Below are 25470 nucleotides of genomic sequence, written 5' to 3' on the forward strand. Positions count from 1 at the left end.
AGGTCAGGAGTTCAAGACCAACCTGGCCAACAAGGTGAAACCCCATCTCTACTAAAAAAAAAAAAAAAATTAGCCGAAATTGCTTGAACCCGGGAGGCGGAGGTTGCAGTGAGCCAAGATTGTGCCACTGCATTCTATCCTGGGCAACACAGTGAGACTCCATTTCAAAAAAAAAAAAAAAAAAAGAAAATTCATTTGGAAGGGAAATAAATGACAGTAGTCATAAAAAAAAAACAGTTTGAGAGAAGACTTGCCTAGTAGTTATCAAACAAACTACACATCCTAAGAAATCTAACACACAAGTGTTGTGCTAGAGAAATCAACTAATCAAAAGGGCTAGAGTCCAGAAGCAGAACTAAGAATATAGAGGAATTTAACAGATAATATGGAGGCATTTCAAATGAGTGGCTAAATGGAGACTGTTCAGTAAATGGTATTGTGACAACTGGCTCTCCATCTGGACTCATACTATACACAAAAGTAAATTCCAGATGGAATAAAGCTCTAAACATAAAAATCAAATCTATACCAGTATCAGAATGAAATATAAATTAATAAAAAATAACCCTAGGTTAGAAGGTCTTTGTAAACAAGGTGAGAAATCCAGAGGCCATTAAGGAAAACCTGACAGATTTGACTTCATAAAAAAAAAGTTAAAGAAGAAGTGACAGATTGGGACAAAACATTTGAATTATACATGACAGAAAAAAGGGTTACTGTCTATTATTCAAAGAATGCCTTCAAGTTAATGAGAAAAATATAACTAACACTTAAAAAATGGGCAAAAAATATAAAATATGTCATTCTCAGAAGAAATCCAAATGTCTAGCAAACATTTGAAAAATATGCTCAACCTCAATAGTAAAAGACATGTAAAATTTAAAAGAGTATATGTTGCCATTTTGTACCTATCTGGTTGGCAAAAAATTAAGGGAGTTGATTGGATATATCAATTAAAATGAATGAATATACTGTATAAACTGTCAAGGACAGATGTCAGTAACATGTTGTTAGGTGAAAAGGCAAGTTGTAGAACACTGCACATTATGTTATGTCACTTTGGAATACTTTTTTAAAAACTAGTATATAAAATATATTTTAACAATTGTTTATGCATTATAAACATATAATATAGTAGTTATCTCTTGGGATGCTGTTAGGATAAGTAGAACTCTATTCTTTGGATTACTTTTCAGCTGGAAAACATTCTCTTATTATGCTTTATTTTACACTCATCAAGCTTTATAATTGATCTTTAGGAGGTAGTTACAAGTCATTAGTTCAGAGGATTTAACTGAATCAAGTATTGTATGAATACAGTGTAGCATTTTATGGACTATCAGTCAATTCTGATCAAATTCTTGAAATCACCTTGTCGAATTGGGTGAATTAAATAGGGTTCTGTCCCTAAACTGTGGCTTCAGTCAGATCTTATCTTCAGTCTTTTAGGTTCCCAAGGTTTGTGCAAGGGCTATCATGCATCCGCCTCCTCTGTCAGCTGTCCTTATTCCATATGACATCCAGGCGCACTCCTCACCCTGAGTGTTACATGAATCCCGACATCCCGGAATCCAGGCCCTCAGCAGGGTTAAACAAGTCAATGTAAATACAGTCTTGTGATTCATTTGAACTTGCTTTCAAGTTGCTTGTTAACAGGGAGTTAACAAGTTCAGACCTTTGGTCAGATGGGTCTTTAAGGAAAGCTTTTTTCCCCATTCCAATGACTTCCTGTTCATGGGAAAATGAGAGGAAATGAACCTCTAACAGGAGGATGGACCCACCCTTTTCCAGTCGTGTGGCTAATTTGTCAGGTGTAATATTGGCACCTGGTGGCTTGTGTTGGCTTCCTGCCCACCCTTGGTGGGGAAGTATCCAAATACTTGTAACAGGCGGTGGAAGACTTCAAAGCCATTTGTAAAAGAAAAGGATATTGTCATTAAAGAACTCAATGGTGAATACTCCCAATCATTTGGTGATGTCAAGATAAAAGGAAAAATTTAAAAACACATTATCTGGAGTTTTTTCTGATGTATCATATGACCTGTTAAAACAAAGCAATGTAGTTGATTTGGTAATAATAAATGTTCAAATATATAAAAACAATATATATTTATTGATTATTTAGTGTTCTTGTTTTTGCAAAATTAGCACAGGTATCAATTATTTATAAGATGATTATGAGTTATTTCTTTAAGTATATAATCCTTCTTTCTTAAATTCACTTTTGAATAGGTACTCTCTTTGTGCCTGATAATGGAACTGTTTCCTTTGAATCAAAATGAAATAACTATAATAATATTGAGTGGTTCGATAAATGAAAAGGGATGATATGGATTGTCAGAATTCATTAGGAATTTTGGCTGGAAACACCTAGTTTAGTTCTATGCCTCTCAATTTTCAGCTAAAGATAGTTACTGCCTTTTCAACAATGGTATAGTTAATAGTCCAGCAATTCAAAGTAGATCAGTCCATAAATGAGGATTAATTGAACTATAAGCAGTGGTCATTAAACCATAATAAATTCTGCAGAACAATGGAACTTCCTTCAGTTTTTGTAATTAATATAAGCTATATAGGCTTAGTGTGTCTAAAACTCTCGTGGCAGAGTCAACAGTCATGGGTACGGATAAAAAGATTAGTCTATTAAAACATACATTCATAGTGTCATCATCTGTAAACCTCAATCAGCTAATTGTTTCTATCAAATGATCCATGAATATTTATTGAATTTTTTTTGCCTAACATAGTATCAGACAAATTTAATAAATTATTAAGTGAATAGACATTTGTTGAATAACTGCTCTCTTGAAGGGTATATCACTGGATTTGATCTGGCAGAGACTGGATGACTTTCACAGGGAACAGCAAGGATGAATTGCATAGGATTTCCTCAATCTTAAGAGTTGATGGCAAAGTGGTTCCAGTTTTCAAAGACCTTAGAATAGTTTATTATCTACCTGACTGGCAAGCTTGAAACACATAAATAATTAGAATTAATACATTGTGTACACTAAACTGTCAATGGGATTAGGACTTGGGCAAAGAAGAGATCAGTGTTGATCAAAATAATCTTGGAGGAAGAGGTTAGTTAGCTGAATCTTGAGAATGAATAGTATTTAGACAAACAAAAAGGGAAATAGTGGATATTCTAAGTGGGTGGGAACTGGGAATGAGTGTAGAGTGAGGGAGGGTCTTGGGGAGGTCCAGATGACTACAGCATTGGTTTCAGGTTCCTGCATGGCAGGAAATAAGGTAGATGGGTTGGATGGCAATAATATGAAAGGTCTCATAAGCTTAGCAGAGGAACTTCCAGGTTTTTGAAGGGTAGGGGTAGGGTAGTGTGATTTAAGTAGTCATTTAGGAAGATTTTTCTGGCAGTTTGACTACAACAGGGAAAGGGTGTAGTGGGGAGATTTGTTAGACTCTTGTGGGAAACAGAGTGAAAAGACAGCCATAGATGGTGATGGTAGAAAAAGAGAAAGATAAATGAATTCAAGAGACATTTCGAAGGAAGGAAGGAAGAATGGGGTTAGGTGGCATTGGATATAGGGGTTGGGGAAGGAAAAATAAGTCAAAGATAAGTCCAAAATTTCTACCCTAGAAGCCTGGATGGTTAATAATGCCACTGGTCACTTGATGAAGGAAAATGGTGAGTTTTTTTGTAGACAAATTAAATCTAGGTTCAATTGGGATACCTTGTGGAGCTATCTTATAAGCAACTAAAAACATGGGATTAGAGAGTAGCTAAGGGGCCAGAAAAAGACATGAAGAATTAATGATGAACAGTTACTCATTGCCCATATATCAAATTTCATAGTTGGATTTTCAAGGCTGCTGTCATCTAGTCTCATACTGCTTATTCAACTCATCTTCAGCTACCCCATAGTCTGTCCTCCTCCTTCTGGGTCAGCTAGTTAGCAATTATGCTTTTCTTCACCTTGTGACAAAATCCTTGCTGTTTTTCTTGCCTGGAATTCTCTTCCTAGATCTCTAGTTATTAATATCTCCCCAAGCTTTAGGACCAGCACAGGTCCCTCTCACACCATGAAAATGTTCCTCAAAAATTCTAGTCCACAGTCTTCTCTCTCCGTTTCGAACATCTGTAGCATTTAGAGGTTGCGTTTGTATAAGCATTCACTCCTATGCAAGTCTATGTTGTTTAATTAGGTCAAACATAAATGTCTACCTTGTTTTGTCAGAAAACTATAAATGCCTTGAGGGTAAGGATCAATGTTCCTCTTGCATCAGTTAGGAATTATATTTGACTGTCAAGAACAGAGGCTCCTAATCAGAGGCTTAAAAATCAAGGGTTTTATTTTTATCATATTGTGAGATGTATGGAGGCAGGTAATCCCAAGCTGATTGATGTGGCAAATCTTAGTAAGAGCAGAGACTCACTCAGCCTCTCCCCACCTTCTCATTTAGCCCTCCTTAGCATGGATTTGTCACTTCAAAATCACAATCTGGCCGATCCTCTTCAAGCACAGCATCTGTGCAATAGACAGAGAAAAGTGGGAAGGCAAGGGGCAAACGGGGCTTGCAGACTGAATCAGCCTGGCTTTTTAACGTGCTGCCCTAGAAGCTCCATACCATGATTTCTGCTCACCTTTCATGGGTCAGCAGTTAGATATAGAGCCACCCCTATTTGCAAGCAACCTTCCAAATATTTTCAGTTTGACATATTGCTATTCAACAAAGTCTGCATTATTTTAGTAAAGAGAAGGGCTATTGGTAACTAGAAGGCAACTAGTTGTCTATGATCTCTGTCTCTCTATGTATATCTCTTCAAACATGCATATATACATATGGATGTATACACATATAAACTTTTATTCAGATACCTACATGTATAACATTATATGTTACATATGCATATATTTTTATATTTAGAAAGACAGACAGAAACAGAGGGACAGAGATTATGCTTTATCTCTATCCCAGTATCTGTATCTCTCTATTTGAATAATAATAATATATATAATTTATATATACATATATATGGAGAGAGATTATGCTATATTACTCTCTTCATCTGAGCAAATCAAATAAAGATTACAATAAAAATAACCTGATATTTTAAATACTATGCTGATTACCATGCCTGTCATAGACACAATGGAGATATTTTTTCATAAGTAACTATTGCTTTCTTTACAGAATTAAACCAAGTATTTTTTCCTTATTGTCATAGAAGCTTTGATTGGTTTCCTATACTTGGCATTACTGTTTTTTTGTTTGTTTGTTTGTTTGTTGTTTTGAAACAAGGTCTCACTTGGTCACCCAGGTTGGAGTGCAGTGGTGCGATCACAATTCACTATAGCTTCAAAGTCTCAGGCTCCAGTGATCCTCCCACCTCAGCCTCCTGACTAGCTAGGACTACAGGCACACACCACCACGACTGGTTAATTTTTCTTTTTCTTTTCTTTTTTTTTTTTAGAGATGAGGTTTTGCCATGTCACCCAGGCTGGTCTCAAACCCCTGAGCTCAAGCCACCCTATCGCCTTGGCCTCCCAAAATGCTGGGATTACAGCAGTGAGCCACTGCCCCTGGCTCAGCATTACTGTTGGCAGGAATCTCTGAAAACATTTATGCCTCACATTTCTTAGAAGTTAAAAGTACTGAATTAGTGATTAATGTCTGCATTTTAGGTTTCCCCCTTTGCTCCCTTCTATCTCTGATTTAACCAGGTGTCCTCAAACTATGTTTGTGACACATTTTTGAATCTTAGAATTATTATCAGCACATATGAAAAGATGAAAAGACTTTAGAGTAAAACCAGAGAAAAGATGTCAGAGTATTGTGTGATAACTCCGCACAATGATAGCCATTTTAACACAGTCTCACAGAGGCGGTAGAAGCGTCCCCCTAGAAGAGTCCCCTAATATTGGGTCTTTTACTTTGTCACTGTATACTCTCTTATGTACTCCCAAGAAAGTGAGTTGATCAGTTTATGAGCAAAGCTGTGATTAGGACTCAGGTCACTTAACTCCAGGCTCAAAGCTCTTCCTACTACATTATTCATGACAACAACAACAGCAGCACTTTACATCTGTGCAGAATCGCACAGACTGCCTCACCGATCATGCACTAGAGACAGAATGAATATTACTGAGCCCTTTTGATAAGGAAACATTATACAAAACTCATGGCAGGTAGTGGAAGAGCAGCTATTAGGATGTTCTTTCACACTCATTGGTCACACTCAGGGGCTTCCCCTGATAGATTACACATATCCTTGGGCCTGTTAACCAGGCCAACAGATCAGAATGCCCCAATCTGAATCCCTTGGATTAATCTGTTGGGATAAGGTGACATTTGCTTGCAGGGCCATTTCCTAGCCACTCTTCGTATTATTTAGTCTTCCTATTATTACATTAGTCTTAGCCAATGTAATTGTGTCTTGGTAGTGAAACAACCAAACCAATAAGAAAAAGAAAAATCTGCTATATCCCCTTGCTACACATCATTGCCTTCAATATGGCACTTGTACTTCTAATTTTCCAAGACAACATTATCACTTAGGGTTTAGGCACATCTTAATCTGCTGACTGATGGAGTGTGTGGCAGGCATTTTCACACTAGGACCATATGTGATATAATTACCTAAGCATTGCAAAGGAGATAGGTAGAGGGTCTATTGCATATCTATTAAGAAGATGACAGTGCTTAGGATAATAAGAGTGGTAGCCTGGATGGATGGTGGTGAAATAGTTAAAGACAATCAGCATTAATTGGAACTTCCTTGTTTGTTTTCTTTTGAAACTTTAAAGTTATCCAAATGGAGTGTTAATTTAAGAAAAAAAAAGAAATGTTTTCTTGGGAGAAGACAATATTTTGAAATGTTTTTAATTTACAAGAGCATGTTTCATTCAGTTTCCCATTGCTGCGTGAGGTTGAACAAATGTTAGCTGCAACAAATTAATTAAGTTTGCAGAAAGTAGCAGCAGGGGATTGGAAACTTGAAGTGGAAGTGAGCATTTTGACTGTAAACATGTTGCCTGCCTGAGAGACTATATCTGGATTGAGTGGTTGTGGAGTTATCCAAAGAAATGCAGTATCTCTGGGAAAGTACGTCTTGGCAGGGAGAAAAAATAACAATGTCTCTTGCTGGCAAATCTTTTCATTTATTTCCTGGGATCATCTCATGTGTTTTGTTTGATTCTGGCCACACACTATTATTCTGCTCTCCTCTCTGCAAATGAAGGTGGTGCTACAGACTTGCCCTCAGAAGGAAAGGAACTAATATTTATCTGTGCCAGTCTCTTTATATATGCCATTTCTTTCTGAGGGTAGATATAATTTTCTTATTTTATCACTTCTTGGCCTTTTGGTGAAGACCAAGTGTAGTATCTGTTTTTATCAGTTTAATTTTCTTATTTTACAGACAAGGAAACTAAGACTCAGAGAATTTAGGAACTCACAATCAGTTTAGAGGCAAAGAGATTGGAATTTGAACCCCAAATCATCTGATACTAGAGCTTTTTGAGCTACACCGGATGCTTTCTCATGGTTACAGTGGGGAAAGGGCTGCAGGGATCCCTGGCAGCTTCTTGCCTGGTTTCCCTTATGGTTGGGGGAAAGGGAAAGGCCTGGGGCCATGGAATATGGAAAGATGATCCTCCGATTTGAAGGTGATCGGTGGATTATACCTTGAGAAACAATGGATTAGAGAGATTTCTCAACAAGATTCCTGAACTAGGGCCCTTGTAGGCTTCTGGCTATGTTGGACTAGTCATACTCCTTCTCTTAGGAATTTGAACCCAGACATAATACCAAATGAAAGGAGAGGATTTATGGCAGAAATGAAACCTGAATGAACCATGATACAGAGTGTCCAGGGCAGCCATAATGGACTCTGAGAGATCTGAGGTTGTGAGTAGAACAACCATGACTAATCAAAGGAAGGCTTTTCTTGAGAGAGGAAGCAAGAGCAGAGACACAGAGAGAAGAAAGGTCATGGCAAGTTGAGATAGAGTCAACCCCAAGTCCTTAGAGCTGTTTCAGCAACCAAGGTCTTTGTGTTCCAGTCATGATGCAAGGCATGTTGATCTTGCCATTACAAGCTTACCCCTTCAGTTTCATCATTTTGCTTTCTGCACTGCCAACACTAGACATTATTACTCTATAAAGACAGGCTTGTGCCAGAAATTTTTTAAGAATGCAATAGACCAATTCTTAATTCACACTGAATAGACCACTAGATACTACAAAATTTTTAGAATATCAGAGAAGAATTGCACACAATTTTCTTAGAGATTAAATAAGACTTAAGTACAGACATCATCTTTTATTAAGTTTGTAATAGATGTTACTGGTAAAAATGATCAATACAAAATAAAAATTACAATATCTGAAAGTACACACTGTACTTGGTAAAATGTAGTACAGTCTAAAACTTGTCTGAAGAATGTAATCTTCTTGACTAAGTTTAGATATGCAAAATTTGAAGGTGTAAAATTAAACTTGGTCACAGATGAAAATTCTATGGTCACACATGAAAACTCACAATGGCAGATGCTATGAATGATGGAATTTCATATGGTCAAAGATACTGATCAATAAACCACATCTTGGTTGTAAATATACATGGTGAAAAATTGAACTAGATGAAAATCATGTTAGTAAAATAAGAATGAAATGCAAAAATACCAGGAAAAGCCTGACTATTCTATATAGAAAATTATTTGTGGAATTAATTTATAATAATGGGGGCTTGTGTGTTTCTGAGTAGAAGGTTGAGGCAAGTTGTTGATTTCTGCTGTAATAACTAGAAAAATTGGATAAATTACAAAAATTATATTTTTAAAGACATAGGAGATGTAGGAAGCAAAAAGTTACAGATAAGTTAAAATTCCAGAGAGATGCCCCCTTCACAGATGAGCTGAGGTCACTGACCATTTTCTTCCCTAGGGACTATTGCAAGTGCGCTCACAGACTGTGGATTGGTCAGGCTTGGCTAGGCCAAGGGACTCTACCAGGAAAAGACAAACCTGCACAGGATGCTGATAAGCTGGGATCTGGGGGATTTTAAAGGTCTTAGCCAATTTTCCCAAAGGACATTTGCTGAGTGCTGGGGCCTGGGGGAAGGGATGCTAAGAGACTAGGAGGCTGGGCTGGAAAGCCGAGTCAAGTGTCTCACTCTCTCACTGCCTCAAAGCACTTGGAAAATCCTTGAGACGAATAGCTACAACAAACACACAACTGTCCTTGAGATTTTTGAAAGCAGAAGTGAACTAAGTCTAGCTGAAGCTGCAATCTAGCTCTAAGCCAGTTCAATTTCTGATTGGATGGAGGTGATTGATAGATAGTCCCTCTCCCTATCTGTTTTTCAAAGGAAAGCACAAATGCTCTGGGGGAAATAACAAAGACAGCCGTCTCGAAGATTATTTTACACATAATGTTCACCATACAATTAAATACTATGAGGCATGTGAAGAAGCAGAAAAACATGACTAAAAATAAAAAAAAAAAGAGCAATAGAAGCAAACCTATAGATGATCCAGATATTGGAGTTACCTCAAAGGCCTTAAAATAACTATTATACATATGTTAAATAAAATGCAGAAAAATACATACAAAAGAGATGAAAAGATGAAGGTCAACTAAGAATTTGAATCTATGTAAAAGGATCAATCAGATATTATATAACCTAAAAATATTATAGCTGACATTAAGAATTTGTTGGACAGGTTTAGCAAGAGCTTGGCTTGCGTACGGCAGAAGACAGGATTAGTATACTCAAAGATAGGCCCAAAGAAAATAGCAAAATTAAATCACAGAAAGAAAAATAAAGTTGAAAGAATGGAACAGAGCAAAATAAATATATGAGACATAGTAAATGGTTCTAACATATGTGTAATTGGAATCCCGAAAGGATAGGAGAGAGACAATGAGGAAGCAGCAAATTTGGAGATAACTGTTGAATACTTTCTAAAAACTGATGAAAGACATTAAGATTCAAGAGGCTCAGCAAATTCCAAGCAAAGTAAATATAAAGAAAATCACACTTAGATACATCATAGTGGAACTGCTAAAAACCAGAGATACAGTGCTCACAGACTGAGCGCTGAAAACACTATGAAATTGAAACACCGAAAACGCTGAAAAACAATAGAATTTGCTCCAGAAAATTGTTTCTCCATGAAAAGTTTTTGATGTTGCTGTTAACTCTGATTGAAATGTTTACATTCACTAACACAAAGTCAACATGTTCTTGAGGTCAAATTGGAGGAGTTAAAACAAACCAAACCAAAACAACAGCCATGGTTAAAACATCATTTTTTTTTTTTCCTCACATGAGTGGTTGAATTTGTTCCTTGCAAGAAAAGAACCTAACTGAAATCTTCCTCCAAGCATTTCTACCTTACCAAGACTCTTCTTCCCTTACCTGATCATTCTACCTTTTTGGCGGAAGATGGGGCTTTTAATTCTGCCATTTTTTTTAATTGCTATTTGCAGTCCTGGAATTCCTAGATTGTCAAAGTTGCCTCTCTCTTGCCGTTGCTTTTTCACCAAAAAATGGCCAGAGAAGGGAGGGAATAGCTTGTGGGGTTCTAATAACACAATCAGCTTGGTTTTTGACCCTGAAAATCAGCATCCAGCACCATTCACTTTTACCTTTGGCATCTATTTACTATAGTAGAAGCAGGCAGTCAGTAAGGAACAGTACAATGGATTTTACTTCGTGTTCCGGATTTACTCAAGTGATTTTTAAAAATAGATACATATACAAATATCACAAAAGGTGTTGTTCTTAACTTGGAGACAGATGGATAGTGGGAACATACTAAAGCACCTAGAGACTGACGGATTTCAGTTAGTGTCCTGTCTTTCATGCACATAAAGGGATGGATTGGTTTTGCCTGGTCCACATATTTGTCAGTGCCTACATGTTTCCAGTTATGTTCTGCTGCAGGTCTTAAGGTTATTTCACCTCTTTTCTTTTCCCTTTCCAGTTCCTGAGCCAATACTTGTCAAACCTGGTACTGTATCAAGATCCTCATGACCTATACCAAATGCAGTCTGGAAGTGTGGTTGACTGCTCAAATCAGGAGTCAAGTGTTCATATACAAACCCCTGCAAAACTCTCCCCCACCACTCAAGTTCTCCCACAGAGTCTGGAGCACAGTCAGAACTGAGATTTTTTTTTATTTGGGGCCCAGATTTTCTTCCTGGACCTTGTTATTCCCTCTCCCAGGGGATAGACTCTGATCTGGCATCCCTGACTGTTATCTGGAGTTCGGTCCTATGTGTTACAAGATTATTAGCTCATTCATTATTTCTTTTAATGAGTTTTTATTGATTACTTACTATGTGTGTGGCACCATGTTAGGTGCTGAAAATACAGTGATGTATAAAATGATGTAAGCATAGTTCTCAGAGAGTAGTTTATTATTCTGGTGGGAAAGAAAAGCATTGAATAAACAACTACATAGCTCATTAAAAACTGGTAAGTACTATGAAAGACAAGTACAAAATCCTAAAAAAAAATTAAAAAAAAAAAAAAAAGCAAAATCTGAGATTGGGTCAGGGAAAGCCTCCTGAAGTCAGCCAAGTGAAGACAAGGGGAAAGAGTGCTACAGGTAGAGAAAAAGCAAGTGCAAAGACTTGGAGGTAGCACTGAGGCCTTTTGAAGACTTCAGCAGAGGCCAGTAGGACTACAGTGGCTGTTGCTAACCTGCTGAATTAGTTTCCTTTGGCTGTCATAACTAATTACCACAAATTTAGTGCCTTAAAATAACAGAACATATTTTCTCATAGATCTGGAGGTTCAGAAGTCTGACATCAGAATGTCTGGGCTGAAATCAAGGCATTGGCAAGGTGGTGCTCCCTCCAAGGCTCTAGGAGAGAATCTTTTTCTTGCCTTTTCTGGTGTCTAGTGGCTGCCAGCATTACCTGGCTTGTGGCCACATCAGTCCAATTTTCAAGGTCAGAACCTTCAAATCTCTCCGTGTTCTATCTTCATATCACCTTTCCCTCCGTGTGTGTCACGTCTCCCTCTGCCTCTCTTTTATTAGGACGCTTGTGACTGCGTTTAGAGACATCTGAAAAATGAAGGCAGTCTCCCCATCTCAACATCCTTAACTTAATCCCATCTGCAAAACCCAATTTTGCCATAAAAGGTAACATTTACAGGTTCCTGGAAGTAGGACTTGATATAATATTGGGGGTGGGCCTTTATTCAGCCCACTACAATGGCTTGCAATGCAATCCCCAGGGGAATGTTTTAAGATGCAATGCTCAGGCTCCATCCCCGATCCGTTAAGTCAGAATTTCTGGGTAAGACCTGGGCGTGAGAATTTTTTTTAAAGCTCCCCAGGTGTCTCTAATACATAGCTAGGACTGGGAACCTCTGGGCTAGAGCATAATGAGGGATGGGAAGTTGTCATGGCAGGCAGGGTATCACCCCTGGAGATTTTTGCTGTCCCATTAAGAACCCTTAAATATCAATGCTGTCTGCATGAAGCTGTCACATAATGTACTACTTTGAACTGTTTTGTAACCTGCTTTTCTTGGGGTTCTTGACCCTTTCTCCTTCAGTTCTTGCTTCTTCTTCCCGTCGAGCTGACACTGAGGCCCTAGAATGTGTGAAACGCGAGTCCATTCTTGTTATGAAGAATATGCTAACAAATCAATAGAGAACACACTTAGCTGACTTCACACAAACATGTTGCAATTCTGCTCTAGAATTGGAAGTGAAAGTCTGTAGAGCATGTAGTAAGGGAAACTAGTAAATTTGTTAAAAAAAAAAAAAGATAGCTTCAGTCTGAGCAAAAACCACCTAGAAGCAGGCCCAGAATTAGGAAAGTATACCTGAGACCTAGGACTTCCAGCATTCACTACTTGTCTTAGTCATAAAAGAGGATGTCTTCTTTCCCACTCTTCTCACTTATCTATGAAAATATTGAGGTTTTTTTTTCAGTGAACATATTTGGAACAAAATGGGGATTTGGCCTATCAATATCTATCAAGATCCCTAATGGTTATCAGTAGCTTTGGTCTTAAGGACAAATTTGGTCTCACAACCATATAGACACGTCATTTGGAAGCTATGAAAATGATCATGTAATTTGCTGAGAATTTGATAATAGGAGGGAAAAGAGGCAATTTAGGGAGTTTCTATAAAGCCTTAATAGCTACTTGCTAGTAGATAGACATTTTTAAATGTCAGGTTGGGAGAAATTCCCAAGCTCAACTTACCATTGGTCCATCAGGGATTAATTTGAGGGCAGCCATCTTTGCTTTTTCAAATCACTAAATTTTCTCTGGAGAAGTAAAGATGCAATTTCCTCACTTTGTAGACTACAGTCTTTCCATGGTCAGATCTACTAACAGACCCCATCCACAAGGGAATATTGGTGACACCTGGGAAATGTGGGTTGTGTTTCTAAGTACCGAGAGTGTTGAACTGGAAGTTCTTTGCAGGTAGGTTCAAGGTCTACATAGCATCATCCTTCTGACTCTAACCTGACATCATCCCTAGCACAGCACCATGTTGTTTGCTGCTCTTTGCTGCTAACCATTACCTCAACTAGGGCTGGACATCATGAAATGATTCAATGAAAGCATGATGCTTCTTTTGGGAAGTCCTTCTACCACCTTCTTCTCTTTTCACCCATAGCTACTCTCTTGTTTTGATAATTACTTGCATCAAATTTTTTCATCTCTCTTGGAAAAAATATTAAAGTGTATCTGCTTACTAGTGGGTACTCCCTTTGGGAACTCTTTTAATATAGGGAGGCTAGGTGGTGGTGTTTCTTTCTGGGTCTTTATGGTTGAGCATGCTCACTGCTCAAATAAAGATCTGAATGAATGCTGGCCTCCTTTCAGAACCCCTCTTAAATGCTTTCTACTGAACACATCCTTCCTTTTCCTAAATGGCACTTGCACATCTTGTGAATATCTCATCTTTTTTTCTCTTGATTACCCCATCTAAGTGGAAATCTGTGATACACATGGCAACCACAAAAAGAATTCTCACCTGCTAAGAAGGTCTGGCAGGTGGTCCCAGTAATACCTTTCTTATCTAGGAAGTAGCTCAATTATTTTCACCTCTGACAAAGTGATAAACTTCAGAATACTCACCAAAGCAAGAGGATAGAGGGAATGGAACTGCTAGCTCCAGCACCCCAATGTGGAGTAAGTTGTCTGAACACAGCCTCGCTCTCTAGCATAAATTCCCCTCTTTCTCCGAAGAGCCACAATGGCCGAGGTGTTGGCATGCAAATACTTGCAAAGTGAAAATAGATACACTTCCACAGCTCCTCATCCCTGGCCTCCAGTGGACAGCCTGCCAACCATGCATGCATGTTGGTTTGGCACCGAGACAAATGTTCCCTGGAGCATAGACTGAAACCACCAAACTGATATCACATGGGATGCCAGCCAAATTCTGACCTTGCTCTCTGTAGGTGAGTGGCTGTGGAATTAACCTGTGATGGTTTCCTGCTCCTGCCTGGTTGGTAGCCTGGGTTTTTCTGTTTGTTTTTTCTTTCTTTTATTTTTTAATGCCACATTTGAATCTTGTTGTTCTCCCACTCCACTGGTATCTACGAGCCACAGACCACTCTCTCGGTCTTGGCTTGTTGACAGTGGGCAGCTACTTAGTTCCAAGAAATGGGCAAATGACAAAATTCCTTCTTGCCATGGGTCTTCTCGCCCCTTCAGAGGGAAGGGCCACCAATAGACTGCTTTAAAATCACACCCAGGTGGCGGGGCCTGTGGTCTGGCATCGCGGGCATCTGTGATTGCTGTCTGTTCCTTTTGCATCCTCTACTTCTATTTTTCCCTGCTGCTCCAGCTTCTCCCATCCCCCTTTTCTGTTTCCAGCTCTTATTTATTCACTGCTTCCAATAGTCTAAGTTTTTCATGAATTCAGGGCTTTAATTTAGCATGTGGGGTGCTGGCTCTTCCAGCAAGCTGCTTTGGTCATTATTTCCAACTTGAGGGGATAAAGAGGCAGCAGGGTGCAGTGGAAAGAGTCGGGGCCTGAAGCCAGAAGGCCTTGGGTACTAGTCCCAGCTCCGCTTCTAACTAGCTGTGGGACTCTGGCTGGGACACATCCTGGCCACGGGCCTCAGTTTCCTCACCGATGGGATGAGGAGTTTGGATGAGAAGATTTTGAATGCTTGTCTCGTTTTATCATTCTATAGAGCTCACTGGTGATGAGAAATCTGTGTTGGGTTGTGCCAGTCTCACTTTTGTTTTTCTTTTGAAAAACTTTATTGTTGAATGGATGTTAATGAGGAGATGCGAGAAGAGTCCCTAAACAAGATTTCTCAAATGCAGAATATGGGGTGGGGGGAGGAATCTATTTTTAAAAATCACTATCTAGAGGTTTATAGCCTAGAAATAAAATTCCCCTTCCTATCATAAAACGTGAGACAATATTTTCCACCACGATAAGAAAATGATTCAAGTGGCATTTGTTGTTTTCTGAGGATCCTATTTCTGTACTGTAGCATAAGCACATAGAATGGTTCAAGTAAAATTGTACTTTTGGAAGGAAAAGGTTAAAGTTGGCTACTGATATTCATCAGGAGATGGATATTTAATCTTTAATCTCTTGTCCTAGGCCTCTACTCTGGATCAACTCATTATCCCGAATAAACGATGTGTCATTCCCATTATTTATGTTTCACTGCAGCCAAAGTATCTGGACCTCGTTTTAGTAAGCGCCATTCATTTCGACCCATTCAGTATTAATCTCCCTGCTAACATCTTTCCTGTTCTATGTGCTGCCCCTTATTTGCTTTTATGTTTTCTGCAGAGTGTTTATAAAAGGATAATCTTTTACAAAGCAGACAGAATTTTTGTGTATAAACTGCTCTGTTTGAATGCCTCATTGATATACCATCTAAAAACTGAAGTGTTCAGCAAGATTAGCAAAGCCCTGAGCTATTGAGATGAGGGAAAACATGAGAACCAGGCTCTTCTCTATAGGAGGCAAAGGTGACGGAAGATGCCTTTGCTTTCGCAGTAGTAGCAAAAACAGAGCCATTGCCCCCACCGGGCCCCGATAGACCTAGTTGCTTGGAAATGAAAGGGGCACAAAGCAAGCTGCTTGAAGTTGCTGGGGAAAAGGTGAAGAGTGTGGTCGTATGACTTCTTTCCTAGAATTTTCTTAGAAAATGCCATGACTCTACAAACACTGAATTTACATGTAGTCCCACTTGAGCTAACTCTTTTAAACTTTCATGAAGTATCCACACGCTGTTGCTCAGTTGTTCATTGATGTTACATTACTTGTGTCACTCTAGTCTGCCCTATGGAAAAGACAGTACTACAGACACCAAGCAAAGATCCAAAGAAGGAGGATGGTCTCTTTCTGCCATCTGCATTTTCTCTTTCCAAGGATCAGGAGCTCCCCCAAACAGCTCTCTTTTGCAGAGAGGAGGTAGAGATCACTTCATTTTACAATGGACAAAGAAGGGTACTTTGTGGAATTTTGCATGGCATGGGGTCCCAGATATGCCACCGATTAAAAAACTTAACAGATGGACTCTGAGAATAGGAATATGTTCAAGAAAATTAAAAAAAAAATCAGTGGAAGGGGGTTGCAAGTCTGGCCTCTGTGGGAGCTGAGCATGGGAAGCTTCACTGAGCAAATGCTTTGTACCTTAGATAGGGTGAGTTCAGCTGGTAGAGATGGGTGGAAGCATCTGAAGCACAAACTGTGCTTGGGTTTTTAGTTGGCAATGCTATGAGGGGAAAAAATCCCAAGATGAACAGTGCCAAAAATTATACGTGCCTTCAAAGAGTATTTTTTTCCAACAAATTGATCACTTTGATTACTCAATAATAAGCCTTGTTATTTTATGAGGCGTGCCCTTTGTATACATGAGAATTTTTGCTTACATTTCCACATTTATTAGAGACAAGTTCAAAACAGACATGTGGTCATGTCATTTTAATGGCATAAGCCCTTAAATAGCAAGGGCCTGCCAAATCTCTTCTGAAGATCTAAGCTATAAAAACACTCAGAATTTATCTGTCAAGACTATCAACAAGACACACTATTTAGGATTTTATCATCACCAAATGGCAGCATTGTTGGCCGTTTATTACGGTGTTAACTAGGATGGATGCCCTTGCCTTAATCTACAATCCCCACCAAGATGAGGGCTGACAAATGTTGGAGAAGAACTGAATCCGGCTTCCTCGGGGTGCCCTGTGTGGCCTTTGGAAAGATGACAACCTGATGACAGCTAGTTCTCACCACTTGGCAGGAAAGCTTGGTACTTGGGGTGGGGAGGGACTGGGGGAAACTGGGGAATTCTTACTGCGAGCCTGAGTCAGTTGCATTGTGTAAAAGAACAAAGTGACTAGGTTTTCATGGTCAGTCTCTTGACTACGGGAAATTCATGGTGTTGACTCCTTTTACTTTGTAGAGCCTCCTCAAGAATACACAAAATAAGCTCTTGAAAGAGTGGGGGGCTGCTTCAGTTAATCTCAGTAGTGCCTGGTTTGAACTTTCTTCTATTTTTCACTCTTTTTTACTTCTATAATTTTATTTCCTCTTCCCCCTGATTTTCTCTTTAATTTGCTTTGCTTCCTCCCTCCCTCCCTCCCTTCCTCTCTTCCACTCCCTTTCTCCATCACGTCCTTTCTTTGCCTTGGCACTATTGGAGACTACAAAGAGTATAGAAGACATGATCTTTGCTTCAAAAGGTTTACTGTGTGAATTGGTAAACAAGGCCAACACAAGAAGTGTCTAATGCAAGGATGGCCAATCGAGTTCATTTTGCATTTCAGCACCCATCACTCATTAAAGGCTGCCTGGAGCTCTGTGTTCGGAGGATTCTAACTTCAGAACCAGGCTCAGAGGGCATGAATGCCCTGATCAACTAGATGTGACAGCAAAGGACACAGGGAGACTAGGGAGGAAGAGCACTTGTGGCAGAAACTTGCCACCCTGAGTCTAAATCAGAGTTTCTCAACTGTGGCATGACTGACACTTAGCATTTAGGCTGGCTCGTTCTTTGTCATTGGGGGCTGTCCTGGGCATTGCAGGAGGTTCAGCAGCATCCCTGACCTCTCTCCACTAGATGCCAGTGGCACCCCTGCAGCTGGGACCATCCAAACAGTCTTTGGACATTGCCAAATGTCCCTGAGGAGGGAAGGAGTAAAATCGCCCCTGTTCTAAAACTAGTGGTCAAATAATTAACACGGAACGAAGTATAGAGAAGTAAATGAGAAAGTCAGAGGAGCTGGAAGAATGCACAGTTTGGGAAGGGGGTGAAGCTGTGTAGGAAGTGTAGAAGGATTTGTCATGGCAGAGAAGAAATTCTCAGTCACTGTCGTTGTTGCATTGGGCTGTATTTCCATGGTTCTAAGGTTGTATTTGTGATTAGACCAGAGCCCTGGGAAATAGAGTCTTAGACCACAGCAGGAAGGATTGAAGTTACACTATAGTTTATTAATTGTAAGATTGGTGAAACTCTGGACTACATTTTCAGTGCAGGTAAAGTTTTCTGTGCTGGAGAGCTCAATAAACAGATTGATGGTGTTCCGTAGGGCTGATTAGAAGGCAGAGGGGCCAGAGACAGGGAAACAAGAAGAAAAGTCCCCTGTGCAGCCCTAAGAATCTTAATGGGCCCTGGGAATCTAGGAGAAGAGGGAAACTGGAATCACAGCCATTATCAACTCCCTTTATGGAGGTGGGTTTATTCACTTTAAATTTCTCGACTTGATCGGAATATCAGTAAACAATGAACAAAGACTAACGTATTCGATGAAGTTAGCCGGTGGCTTCAGGACACATTCAAAGAGTACAGATCAGATCAGCTCCAGGCTCTGTTTCCATTTATGGCCCTGGGTCATTTCATGGGATGTGTGATGCAGTGGAAAGTTCTGGGTTTGATTTTGAGCTCTGCTTCTTGCTCAGATGCTGCGAGACTTGTCTGGGCTCCCCATAGCCAAGTCAAATTGACACATGAAATTAACTCTCTGTAGAATGGGGGTAACAATAGTACTTACAGGATTCGTGATATGAACCCTCCCTTGATTCCACGAGTTAATGAAAATAGAGTGCCCCTCGTAGTATCTCATTAAATATTATATTATTGTTGCTGGTGTTTTTTTTTTTTTTTTAAACATTTATAGATAGGGACTAAGTTTCAGGCAGAGGGAGATGAGAGGGAAAGGAGGGTCCTTGGGAGGGCAGAGAGAGGCAGGGTCTTGGCTTCATTGGTGTGCAACCCATACAGTTACACATGCTAAGCATGGGCCCCACGCTTAGGAGGGCTCCATGCTTGGTTTAATGCTCTGCTGTTGCTGTCTCCAAATACTTAATAAGTTTTGACCAAGGTATCCTGCATTTTCACTTTGCACTGGGGCCCCACAAATTACGTAGCTGGTTCTGGAGTGAGAAATGGGGGAATCTTTTAAAAAATGTCCAAACAAATATTACTGAGCTATCTGGCCTCTGCAACATTTCAGGTTCCCTTTCCTCTCTCACTGAATTCTGCAGGCATGAAAACTGCCACAAGACATTCATTTTTAATGACTTGTTATGGGCTTCTTAGCAATATATCTTTGGGTATTAAGGTGTGGAGTCAGAGGCTTAAAATGATTGATGTCTTTGCTCTGCATAAGGGGTCTCCCACACTTACCTAGTGTCAGATATCCACTTGGGAAATTTATGAGAGCTCTTGGCAGCCTAAGCGGCCATCAAATATTAATCAAAAATATGTAATAACTAATATATACTTAAAGAATTGAAGACAATTAATATTCTAGGGAAGAATTCAGGGACCCATAAAAATAACAAATGCTAAAGAGATTCAGTCAAGGTTGGCAGGTTCGGAACTAACCCTGCTCTTATGCTTGCTTTGAGATTCTGGGCTCACTGGTCGTTCTACAGATGCTGAGATGGCAAGAAGAGGGGCTTAGTGCATTTTCCACCAGATTTCCAGATTAGGAGATCTGGGCTTATCCTAATGAAAGAAGCAAACTTCTACTTCAGAACACTGAATTTCTGAACGTTTACCCCCTTCTTTTGTCTGTACATCTTTTCCATAGCACCAAAACACCCAATTTGCAACTAATTCTTTATGGGATTCTCTCTTGCTAGCCCTTGGAAGACAGACTGTTTCTTATCTTTATATCTTCAATACCCAGGACAGTGGCTTGCACAAAGGATCTGGTTGAACCATGTGGCTTTTCCACTTTTGTAAGTCACAAATCTGCAAATATCAGCCATTTACATGGTTCAACTTAATAAATGCTAAATAAAAGACTTAAATGAGTACATACTGAACCTGGCCTTTCTAGTAGCTTTTAAATTAGAATCTAATAGCTGCCCCAGAGCAGGTTGGAAACATTTTCATAATTCTGTTTCGATTGATTGCTGGAACTCCTGGAACTTCTGTGGATCCCATAGGCAGCAGACAAACGTCCAGTTATTTTTTGGGAAAGTCTCCTTTTGCCTTTCCTTCGTCAACATAAAGAGGCGCAGACGTGGACCTGCCTGGCGATTGGCAAGGTGCGTTTAACTGTCTCCCATTGCTCCTTTTGGCTGAGGTCTTCCAGAGTCCTTTTCTCCCTTGCATTCTCGGTCACTAGCCCTTTCTCGCCACCGCTCTGTGTCACGTGTGCTCACCATGGCAGCATTGGGTACACAGAGAAGTTAAGTAATATATTTAATTTTTAAAATATTTCAAATTTTTAATTGACAAAGAAAAATTGTATATATTTATGACATACAATATAAGGTTCTGATATATGCATATATTGTGAAATGGCTAAATCAAGCCAATTAATGTAGGTGTTACCTCACATTCTTGCCATTTTTGGGGAATAAGAACGGTTACAATCTCTTAAAAATTGAAGGGACTTATTTTTATTTGCAAAATAAAAGTCATTTGGCAGCAGAACTCAGGTTAGTGGGGCTACCTGTATATGGCTCCCCAGTTGATATATATGGAAAGACAGAAATGCAGAGCTTCACTAGGGACAAGGGACTGCTCTTTAATCCCTGTAGAGAAGTAGATATGGGCAGGCCGTGTCTGCTTGGAAGAGAGTAGTTTGTTCGGGTGTTGGACCACCATGGCAGTTGCTGGTCTCTTCTGTTATTGTGGAAAATCAGGAGCGGAGCCTGTCACTTGTCATCTGTTCTTCGAGTGTAACCAACTTTTCTTCCATGGGCCATTTGGTGTGACTATGAATGATGGCTCTGGCTAAATGACACCATCCTGATGGTGGGGTAAACAGAAGTGATGCTGGAACAGGCGCCTTGGATCCGGCCTGTGTTTTCAGAGAGCTACAGAAAGGGCCTGGGATGGAGAGGAATGTTCAGCACAGTTGGGGCAGAGATCTTGCATTGAAACTCCTTTAGTCTCTAATGTGGTGAATGAGGATTAAACCCCTGAGCCACTGAGGCACAAACCAAGCTCCTGGTAGGAGAATAAATGTATATGAGCTCACTTGCATTTGATTCCATATGGCGATTTAGAAGGAGCATGAAATCGTAATGTCATTTAGCTCAATTTCTGCATTTTATTTTAAGTCAGGAGATACAGGCTCAGGGAGGCCAAGAGGCTTGTCTCAGGTCACATGGCTGCTACTGGCAGAGCCTAAATGAGAACCAGATTTTCTGCCTCCCGGTCCTGTGCCCCTTCTACTCTGCGGTGCATATATTCCCAGGTCTATTTTCTCCATTCTTAGTTACCATCGCTTTACTACAGCCATTTGTTTTCTGAGGATTAGAAAAATAAAAAACCAAACCTCTGCTACTATATTAAGTGTGCACACCAGTCATAAAAATTCAGAAGTATTAAAATGGGAAGAAAAGTCACCGAGAAGCAGTGTAGAGGGTAGAAAAGCGGGTTCTGGATTTCAGAAAGATTGGGCTCAAATTCTTTTTCTTTTTAAAGGCCACATCATTTTTTATTTTACTTTAAGTTCTGGGATACATGTGCAGAATGTGCAGATTTGTGACATAGGGATGCATGACTTTAAGTTCTGGGATACAGGTGCAGAATGTGCAGATTTGTGACATAGGGATACTTGACTTTAAGTTCTGGGATACATGTGCAGAATGTGCAGATTTGTGACATAGGGATACATGACTTTAAGTTCTGGGATACATGTGCAGAATGTGCAGATTTGTGACATAGGGATACATGACTTTAAGTTCTGGGATACATGTGCACAATGTGCAGATTTGTGACATAGGGATACACGTGCCATGGTGGTTTGCTGCACCTATCAACCCGTCATCTAGGTTTTAAGCCCTGCATGCATTAGGTGTTTTCCTAATGCTCTCCCTCCCCTTGCCTCCCACCCCCTGATAGGCCCCGGGTGTGATGCTCTCCTCCTTGTGTCCATGTGTTCTCATTGTTCAACTCCTATTTCTGAGTGAGAACATGCAGTGTTTTGTTTGCTGTTCCTGTGTTAGTTTGGTAAGAATGACGGCTTCCAGCTTCACCCATGTCCCTGCAAAGGACATGAACTCATTCTTTTTTATGGATGCATAGTATTCCATGGTGTATATGTGAGGTTGGGCTCAAATTCTGATTCTACCACTTACATCTGATCCTGGGCAAGTTATTCTGTCTCCAATTCATCATCTGGGGGCTAAAAATAGTATCTATTCCATGGGTTGATGTGATTAGTAATTGAGATAATATGTGTAAAAACACTTGGCACAATCTCTGGCACATAGTCAGGACTCAAGAAATTTGGACTTATTGTTTGTGTATGTATTTGTGTGTGTGTGTGTGTGTGTGTGTGTGTGTGTGTGTGTGTGTGTATGTGTATAGTATTTGGGATGGAGGAAGTGAGGGAGAAGTGCTTCCGAGGTGGCAGCAATGTGCTTCTGAGCGTGGCTGCGTGGCTCCCTATTTCAATCTGCCTGTGAAGATTTCCTGAGGCATATGACCCTTCCTGCCATGACCCTTGGTTTCCAGAGGCATCTGCTGGTCAGCCCCTAGGCAACACTTAAATAGGAAAACTTTTGCCTATCTGTTACTAAGACATGCTGATTTCCAGATATCTTAGTACCCTTTTTATTATCTCTCTGCCTGGGGTTTAATAACAGTTAAAGGAGATAATTCATGCAATGTGCAACAGAGTTTACTTTGTGTACATATATTTGCTCTGCACATACCTGGCATATAGTAACTGCTCAATAAATATCAGTGGCTATTATAATCTAGAGCTTGTTGGGGAGTTGTCTGAGTGAGAAAAGAACAAAAGATACCTGTTTTACAAACAATTTTTGTTTCATCTCTGGATGGCATATTCATTTCTAAAGCATCTTCACACTCAGTTGCTAAGAATAGTATATATTCTTTCCATTGTACAGATGGAGTAACCGAGAGACTGGAAAGTGACATCACCAACAGGCGGTGACCTAGGGAGTCAGGGCCAGAGCCAGGTCTGGAATACAGACTTCCTGACTCCTGACCCAGGTTCCCTTCTGCCCTGTGGCCTTCACAGGACGCCTGGAGAGACCAGGGAAGTATCTGTTTCAGGGCTCTCTGAGTTGCCCTTGGAAGTTTATCATCTATCAACTGACTGTTGACCAAAAACACACTGATTCCTGAGGAGACCTTACAGGATGTCCTGTTGAGACTTTTCCTCCTCTTTTCGTTAGTGCTTTGCTGGCAGATTAAAATTCAGCGGACCCCATTTGTAGGAAGTCTGATAAAATATTCTCATCTCTATTGCAAACAACTTCTCCATCTGCCACTTGGCTGAGAGGATCCGACTCAAACACTCTCAAAGAGGGGAGAGTGATACCAGGCAGAAGAAGGTACAGGAAGCAGCAAGGGGTTTGTGTCTGGACATGTCTACCTGATCTATTGTCTGATGGAGCTGATTAGCCAGCTCTGTTAAGCTGCTGGCTTTTCTTCCCTAAAATGCCTGAATGCACCTATAATTACTTGCCCTATTATTTGGTATCTTATAGATGCGGCTCTATATATGCAGTGTACAAATCTCTAAGAGAAACAACACATTTGGCATTGGGCCTAGGATATAGATGAGCTATGGGAGGAAAAGATTGGAGAATATATGTAGTGAGATCAGAAAAGCTGATTTGAGAAAGGTAAGGCAGATTGCAAATTGCAAAGCATTCAGGGAAGTCAGTGCAATTCACCTGAGAAGACATTTATACTAGTATTTGCAAAGAACTGTATTGGGATGAATAGAAAATGAAAAAGACATGACCCTAGATTTAAATTTGTAAGGGTAACATTCCTTCCTTCTACACATGCTGATGATCAGTAAGTACCTATTATGTGCAAGGCACTTTGCTGGATCCTGGAGGTATACTGGTGAACAAGAAAGATGTGTGTCCACCCTCTCAGAACTTACAACTTACTGGGAGAGAGCAACAAGGAAAATAAGATCACAGTTTGGGATAAATCCTAAGAAGGTAATAAAGAAATTGGTGTGCTAGAAAGTCTAAGGGTTGGTGGGGTGGGTGGGGGGTGACATGGTGCTGTTTCAGATTGGTGAAGTCGAAGTCCTCTCTTAAGAGATGCCCTCAAGCCAGATATATGAAGAGCTAGGCAAGAGCATTATAAGCAAAGGGAATTTCAAATGCAAAGATCTGAGAAGAGAAATCTTGGCACGTTCTAGAAACTATATGAAGGACTACATAGCTGGAATGTAGTGGGGAGAAAGATGACAAAGCCAAAATGGGAATCTAGATGAGAAGTGATGGTAATTGGACTAAGGTGTGGCAGTAGAATGGAGATAAGAGGATGCATTCAAGGTCCTGGGTTGCAGGGAGGGAGGGTAGTAAGATCAGTGGCCCTTTCTGAAAAATTGAATATGAAAGTCAAATAATACTCAAGTTTCTGGATTAAGAAATCTATGTAGCACCTGGTTCTGGTAAATGGTGGTGCCACTTATCACGCTGTTATATGGTGGTGCCGCTTATCATGATGGGAAGCCTACAGAGAGAATATCTTTGTAGGGGGTGGAATCAAGATTTCCATTTGGAGGCTGATTATTTGAGGGGAATGTCCAGTTGAACACACTAAGTACACATGGTTAGATATGTGATTGTACCCAAGCTCAAGAAGAAGTCTGATTGAAGACAGATGTGCTATGTGTGTTTAGAGAATGAGGCAATTAATTCAGATGAGGGCAATATAGAAGAGTTTTAAGGGCACACTAAATTCAGCAAAGAGCATAGGCAAAGGAGTAGAGAGTGGATAGAGGAAGAGTTTGAGAAATGCCTTTCTTTGTATGATGAAAGGAGAGGATTGATGATTAGTGATTTTAAAAGGATTGCACTTCTACATCCTTCTCCAGAGAAATTTAAGTGGGAGAAGGGACCGGTAAGTATTGCTCTATCATTAAGAAAATGAATAGTCAAACCACAGACTGAGAAAACAAAATGCAATACATATATATGACAAAGGGCTCATAAGCATAATATATAAAGAACTCCTGCAAATCAATGACAATAAGACAAAATATGAGCAAAAGTCTTGAAAAGACATTTCACGAAAG

At 39.9% G+C, this 25470-nt stretch overlaps 1 long non-coding RNA gene and 1 other non-coding gene across 2 annotated transcripts in view; both read left to right on the plus strand.

The window, feature by feature from the left end:
- LOC109027633 (uncharacterized) overlaps window positions 1-25470 on the plus strand; it is a 166031-nt gene that overhangs the window by 39179 nt on the left and 101382 nt on the right. The window lies entirely within an intron of this gene.
- Window positions 7312-7503, plus strand: LOC115932052 (U2 spliceosomal RNA). The gene has a single exon (XR_004068421.2). It is a non-coding gene; the product is annotated as a U2 spliceosomal RNA (small nuclear RNA).

Source organism: Gorilla gorilla, chromosome 1 (genome assembly GCF_029281585.2).
Source record: "Gorilla gorilla gorilla isolate KB3781 chromosome 1, NHGRI_mGorGor1-v2.1_pri, whole genome shotgun sequence".
NCBI lineage: Eukaryota > Metazoa > Chordata > Mammalia > Primates > Hominidae > Gorilla > Gorilla gorilla.